Source organism: Lipotes vexillifer, unplaced genomic scaffold, assembly GCF_000442215.2.
Source record: "Lipotes vexillifer unplaced genomic scaffold, Lipotes_vexillifer_v1.1 scaffold1039, whole genome shotgun sequence".
NCBI classification, from domain to species: domain Eukaryota; kingdom Metazoa; phylum Chordata; class Mammalia; order Artiodactyla; family Lipotidae; genus Lipotes; species Lipotes vexillifer.
Genome location: NW_006781249.1, coordinates 170,770 through 178,672, shown reverse-complemented (window position 1 = coordinate 178,672; position 7,903 = coordinate 170,770).

The following is a 7,903-nucleotide window of genomic DNA, read 5'->3' as shown; positions in this document are numbered from 1 at the left end:
CGGCACATACAGAAGAGCCTGGGGACAAAAAACCCCTTAGCTGGAAATCCTTGGAGCATAACTCACTTCTCCCTTAGGGCTAGGATTCAGGAGAAATATCCTGCAGACAGATTAGCTTAATAGTGTCAGGACACTGCCTGTTTGGCAAGAAATAGTGGCTGGTACATCAGGGATTACCGATGATACTTGTTATTTAACAGGTATTTACCATGTGCTGTATAAGCTAAGTGCCTGATAAATGAAGACATTAACAACCTTTCTTATATTACAGCTGGCCCCTCATATCCACAGGTTCCACATTTAGGAAGTCAACCAACTGAGGACTGAAAATATTAGAAAAAAAAATTGAAGGAAGTTCCAAAAAGCATAACTTGAATTTGCCGTGTACCAGCAACTATTACATAGCATTTACTTTGTATTTACAGCTATTCACTTAAGCATTTACATTCATTGGGTATTATAAGTAATCTGGAGATGATTTAAAATATGTGGGAGGATGTGCATAGGTTATACAAAAATACAGCACTATTTTATATAACGGACTTGAACATCCACAGACTTGGTATCTGAGGGGGTCCTGGAGCCAATCCCCTGCAGATACCGAGGGATGACTGTATTCATCTTTTAGATAAGGAAACGGATGGTTAGAGAGATCAAACGATACATGCAAAATTGTATAATTAATATATAGTTGAGTCGGGGTTGGAATCTCTCATGTCAGAGCCTCTGCTCCACCCACCCTCCTGTAGTGCCTCTTTGGAAAAAGTAAGAGTGAAATTAATCCTAGGCCAGCAAAAAAAGACCACATGGTGTATGTAACCAGTAAAATCTCACCTTAAAGTCCCATCAGGTAGGAAATCAGGACACATGGTGGGGTATAATGAATATGGTTTCATTGCCCTAGCTCTATCCCTTCCAAACTAAACAGGCAGCCTTAACCAAATTTCTTCTCTGTGCCTCAGTTTCCTTATCTTTAAAATGGAGACATAAATAGTGCCTTTTTCAGAGGGTTTTGAGAGAACGCATTCCAATGACATGTATAAAACACTAAACAATATTGGGCATGTAGTAAGTACTTGGTAAATGTCAGACATTATGACTGTAGGCTGTAATGTAGAACGTTCCTCCCGCTAGGACACAATGCCTAATGGTCTTCTTCCCCAAAGAGCCCTGAATTTTGGGGTATTGGAGGTAGGCAGCCCTGTCCCTATTTGGTATTTTAGAAAACAGCCCCAATCTAGGACTAAACATGGTGGTATTTTGACTGAAACCATTATGCCACCAGGTTCCCAATAGTGTTAAATATTACCACCCAAGGATGCAGCATGCCAGCCACATATCTGTGGGGAGGTGGGGCTCAGCATGGAGAGACTTGCTTCTTCAGGGAGAAGGCCTTGTCTGCCTGCTCTGATCTCTGCAGCCTTAGGAGGTGCTGCTTCTCCAGCAGGGACCCCAGACCAAACCATGGGACCCTGCCCTTCTGAAGAGGGCATCCGAGTGTGCCTCAAAGGCTTTTAAACCTATAGGAGCCAACTGACCTGATGGAACATTAAACCTACTGACCTGGATGGGCCCTGAGGAAACCACTTAGCCAAAAGTAGGACATCAGAACACGCTGAAGAATAAACAATTGAGTTTTATTCTTCAACGGCATTCTTTGATGTCTATAAAAGAAACTGAGATGTTATATTACTTGTGTGTTACTCACTTTCACACCGCTTCATTCCCATAAACCTAAAATTATTCTTAGTCTGTACACCAGTTAAAGAGTTTGCTTCAGGCCCACTCATCCATCTGTTATGCTTGATAATGTTTACATTTGGATAGTTTAGGGGTCAACTAATGTCCTGAGCTTTGTGGTCCCAGCACAAAGACCAAATTTAACATGATTAGCCTGATGTCACCACGTCCAGTTACCCTCCTCCTTGACACACCCATAATGGGATCTCACAGGATTTCTAGTGCTGACATCAAAGGCCTCAGCTTGTGAGTATCACCATATCACAGACCTAGTAACTGAGCTACTGAAGGGTTAAGTTTAAAGTCATATAGAGGGCTAGGAAAGGAGACTTAGTCTGGAGCTTTGACCATCATGACTACTCATCTGAAATCTTCACAGAAGTAGCATATTAGCATGCCAAAATTTAAAATGTGTATCATTGGCTTCTGAGGTTAAGGAGACAGAATTTTTTGAAGGAAGGATGTAGTCTAAAAAAAAAAGCACCATTCAATATGGTGCCATTACAGGTTAAAACCGATGCTTCGTGATTCAGACCTCACAAGTAATACTCAATGGCTTTTTTCCACAATTTGTAGTTGACCACTCTGTGTACTTAAATGCTTAAATACTTCATTAGAACAACTCAAATGCTTTCAAGATTCCTGTAAGCCCTAAAACATGTCAATTATGGCTTGACTTTGTAGAAAGCACTGTCTGTGAGCTCGCAGTCTCAATAGCCTTGTCCAGTAACCAGAGGAAACTACAGATAAAAGTATCTCTACTGGCAATCTGTCCACTTCTGTAACTGGAAATTTCCACTGGCCTCTGCTTCTGGAAATCACTTTGGAAACTTAGGGGGAAATAATTCCTTTTGTTTCCCGTCCAGAAGCAAGAAAGAGCCTGAGGACACTCACTGGGGTCCAGCATCCAGTGTGGTCTTTTTCTAAACTGCAGTAGTGTGTGATTGGAGCCACGGGCTGCAGGAGTGAGAGCCCGGATCAGTGGAGGGGTGGCTGCCTGACTTCCCTAAGTACACCTTGGCAGGTGCTGCCTAGTCTTGCTGCGGTCTCCAGATTAAAGTGCTGGCTCACACAAAGGCATTTGAAAAGTGCACACAACAAGCTCTGCAGGCCAAGGGATTCTTGTTCAGAGTCTAGAAGTTTCTTGAGGATGTCCCATCAGGTCACTCCAGCTCATCAGGCCACAGATTCAAATCTGGGGAGAAAAGTCCACAAATAGGAAAATCGTTTTTCTGACTAGAAAATACATAACCTCTCAAAATCAGATTGGAGTGAGAAAACTGGAGTTAGAAGAAAACGTTCAAAAGGCAGCATGGCTTAAATCTTTCTTTCCACCCCCTAGAACATTGCCCTAGTCCAAATCTTCAGCCTTTCTCTCCAGACCTGTGGCAAGAGGCTTCTCTCCTCCGTACTCTGGGCTGTAGTCAGCTCAGCAATACTGGAGCAAAGTTCTTGGGGCTTCCCTGTTCAGACCTTGTAGAATTCCGATTGTGCCAGATATTTATGTTTGTTCATGTAGATGCTCTCTCCACCCTGCTCTGTCCTGTTCATACCCCAGGATTGTATCACTGGCCTTTCTTCCCTCTGGTTTCCATTCCCTCAGTTCAGGGGAGAAAGGAGATTGCATCGGTGATAGGAGGGTGAGGTCGGAGTATCTCTTCCTTAGCCACCTTCTGGACAGTTTGCAGGTCAGTTTTACTCCTCCATTAAAGCCCACAGCTCCAGTGGGCAGCCCTTTCCCATTGCTGTTCTCACCAGTGTTCTGGTAACTGCTCCCTCCCCTTTCCCCTTCAGGCTGAGGCTCAGTCACTGGTCCCTGCTCTTTTAGTCTCAGGATGCCCAATATCCCTCACTGGTTTCCCCTCATCCTGCTCATGTCTTTGTAAAGAGTAAAAACTTGTAAACTTGCCTCAGTTACCCCCCTGTATGTGCCCTCTGTCTCCTGCTGATACCTGACCAAGGTACCCACGCCTGATGAGTAAAATATAATCTCCTTTGCCCAGAATTCATGGCTCACGATATGGCCCCCAACAATCTTTCCCCTTATCCCATACCTGGCTCTTGCCAAATGAGGATCACATGCCTTTTCCTTCAGATGCCTCACGTCTTCCGGTCTCTCTGCCTTCCCTCCCATGTCCCCTCTATCTAGAATAGCCTGCTATTTCTGTTTCTGCCTGGCTCAGATGTCACCTCCTCCATGAAACTTTTCCTCCTCCCTGATTATCTCCAGCCCAAAGTGATATTTCCCCCCCCATCTCTGAACTTTCATGCATAATGTGTACCTCTTGTAAGCCATAGAGAACCATAAAAAACACAGAGACTTCTCACACCAGTAAAAATCTATGAGCACCGGTGACTGAGGCTATTCCTGATGCCTCCAGCCCCTTCTCCCTCCCTGGGATAGCTGTGCTCTGTGTGGAAAGGAAGCATGATGTGGGGTGGGCATTTCTGGGGATTCTGTGGCTAGATGAATAAGGTGGGCTTCAGAATAAAGTGATCATAGAAGATCACTTCTATTACATGATTTTCCAAATATGTTCCAAGAAGCACGAGGTACCTTGGAAGTCTTTGCAGGGACCTATGGAAGGGTCTTTATATCCTCTACCCCAATTCTGCCACTGTTTTAATCTACTTTTGTGAGATAATAGAAAATATATATATTGGTCTTGGCCCCCAATTCCTGGCACAGAGTTCCTAAAACCTTTGTAATTTCCTAAGTGGTAAGAGCACTAAGAGCATCTTTTCTTCTAATATTTGGTCCTGGTTCCTGATACAGAGGTCCTAAATCCCTTGGACTTTCCTGGGTGGTAGCAGTGTCTTTTGGTCTAGTGAGGTGACTCCTGGTGGGCTGCTGGATGGGTGCTGGTCACCAGAAAGACCAAGCCATAATTAGAAGTTTGGAATTTTCAGAGCCACCCCCTATTCTGCAGAGAGGGGAGAGGGGCTAAAAATGGAGTTAATGATTCATCATGCCATTAAAAATCCCCAAAGGAAGGGTTTTGAAGAGTTTCTGGATTGGTGAACATGTGGAGGGGCTGGGAGAGTGGCACATGGAGAGAGCATGGAAGCCGTGTGTGCCCCTTCCCAAGCACTTTGCCCCACACATTTCTTCCACCCGGATGTTCATCTGTATGCTTTATCATATCTTTTTGTAATGAACTGGTAAACCTAAGTATACTATTTTCCTGAGCTCTGTGAATGGCTCTAGCAAATTAGTTGAACCCAAGGAGAAGGGCATGAGAATCTCAGATTTATAGCTGATTGGTCAGAAGTACAGGTGACAACCTGAATTCATGATTGGCATCTGAAGTAGGGTGGGAGCAGTCTTTTGGGACTGAGCCCTTAACCTGTGGGATCTCATGCTATCGCCAGGTAGGTAGTGTCAGAATTGAGTTAAATTGTAGGATACTCACCTGGTGAGGCAGAGAATTGCTTGGTGTGGGGAAAACCTCCACACATCTGGTGTCAGATGTGTTTGAGTGTGATAGTAGTGTGAGAGTAAAGGAGGAACATAGGAAGATGACTCAAACTTTTCCTACTCAGTATATATAGGTTTTCTTTCTAATATCTCCTTTTTAAAGGCTTATAAAAAAAAGATTGGGAACCACTGGAGTAGGAAGGGGGAAAGGAGACACATCCATGGTGCCATGACGGAATGCCAAGGTTGTGGTCAGTTCTCAGGTGGAAGTTCTTAGCGGGAAGACAAGAGACTCAAGTAAAAAAACAAAATAAAACAAAATGTAGAGATTGGATCAATTACTAGGAGGTATATAGAAAGCTGGCCTCTTTTATTTTAATTTGAACCCAAACTATGGCAATGAGAACAGGGTTTTGAGTACCTCATCTCCAATACTTCATTGTAAGACTCTTGGATGACTCATGTGCTTAATTCATCCTCATAATTCTCACATGGCCTACCTGACACAGAGTCTTTCAAATAGCAGACACAGTACATGTTTTAGAGCAAATGAATGAATGAATGAATAAATAGTGTTATACTGGGGATCACAAGATCTTTTAGTTATTTATTTTTTGTCATTATTTCATCAAGAACGTCACTTAACATCCCTTAGCCCCAGTCTCACCATCTCTAAAGTGGAGAAGTCAGGCTACACGGTCTGGAAGCTCTAAGAAAGCATCGTTTGACGACTAGAATAACTTTTTTTTTTTTAAAGGAAGCATGATACATATCTATGGTATCAGAATCCACTCCTCAAGTTATACTGCTTGACAGCTTGGTTGCCTGCATAATAGCAAGAAGCCATGGGCCTGAACAGCATCACAAGTGAGTAAAGTTAGCTGCAAGAAGAACTTCCACAAATGGAAAGGGCAAGAGAAAGTCCCAAGACTTCATCTCCCAGGTGATGCTGAGTCAGAATGTGAGGGCCCAGGATGGCTCCTGGAAAGCCTGGAACCTAACACTGTCCCCACAGGGGTAGTTTTGGGGGTGAGGCAGAGCTGGGGTGACAGAGAATGTGTGTGGGAGAGTGACAGCCCCGAGCTGGCTGGGCCTAAGCACTTCCCGGTGGGCTCTGTCTTCAGACTTCATGAAGCTGAGGTAAGAGTGGGGGTGGCCTTAGGTCTCGATGTACAGGAAAAAGTACATCGAGGTGGGAGGAGGTGCAAAGCCTGGAAGAGCCTCTAGGTCAGGGGTCAGCAAACATTTTCTGTAAAGGGCCAGATTATAAAAAATTTAAACTTTATGGGCTATACGGTCTCTGTAGCAATTACTCAACTCTGCCACCAGAAGCAGAGGAAGGGGTGTGAAATTTGGGGGGGGTGACAATATGAAAACAATGAGCATGGTTAAATTTCAATAAAAATTCAATAAAAATTTTGTTTATAGAAACAAGAGGGGATTTGACCCCTGACTGTAGTTTACCTACCTTTTTTTTGTTGATACAAAAAAAAGGTAGGTAAACTAGATAAAAAGGTAGGATAGTAGAGTGTTAACTGTGGTTGATTCTCATTAATAGGTGCCTACTAAAAGTACTACAGATGTTCTAGAAACCATGATAAGTTATTCTTTTTTGAGCTGGCAAACTCAACTAAAACAAGATTTTTTAGTAGTGAGCCAAATTTGGTCAATATCAGTCACCTTCTTTAAATTTATCACAGAATAAACTAAAAGAAGTACTGACAGATGGACAATAAAACAAACACCAAATACCCAATAGTTTCATTAACAGTAATATCTCACTTCATTGCATTGACTAAGTAGACATAAAATATGTACACTTGGAAGCGGCCAGAAAATAATGCTGTGACCATGTGCTTAAGAGTAGTATAGACTGCGTGTACAATGCAGAGGGAAAAAGAAAGATGGGTGAGTTGGGGGAGAGAGTCTTACAGATTAAGAAAGGGAGTACAGGGTAGTGTATAGGCGTGGGCTCTGGACTGGGATACACGGGTCCATTTACTGGACCTTGTATTTACTAGCCATATGGCCTTGCACGAGTATCTCCTCATCTCTACGATTGGAGATGGCGAGGGGAAGTATATACCTCATAGGGCTACTGTGAGGATTAAATGTTAGTACCTCTAAAGTGTTTAGAACAGTGGTCTGGCATTATAACAATAATAATGCTAATTATTATTCTATATTAAGATAGATCCTGCAAGAAGTTTGAATTTGGGTCAGCAAGAAGGAATGGGGAGGGCATTCCAGGCAGAAGATACAACATGAGCCAAGGCACAGAGGTAGGAATGAGCTTGGCATGGGAGCAGGAGAGGGAGAAGGATGCCCTGAAAAGCCATGCAAAGGAGTTTGGATCTAGTCTAGAGATAGGAGACTGGCATGATGATGAAAACAGCGTAGGGGGAATCGGACCTCACAGAGTGTGCCGGCTCCACTCAAGGGGACTTTCCAAAGCTATTTGTACATTTAAAATTTTCTCATTGGGAGTTGGTAAGGAAACAAGATATTAGATAAGTCAAATCTATTTCATGTAATCTCTTCATTTTACTGAGAAGTAATTTCCAAAAACTGTAGTTTGATTTTATCAAGTAATGTTTGACTACAAGTTTGGTTTTTTCCCCCCCTCTAGATCTAGTCAGATATTCTTTATTTCAAAATACATAAAGTGGCAGAGTCTGATGCCACAGATGTTCTTTTGTCACTGAAATGTTGAGAGGCAGTGAGTTGATAAAAAAATCCTGCTGA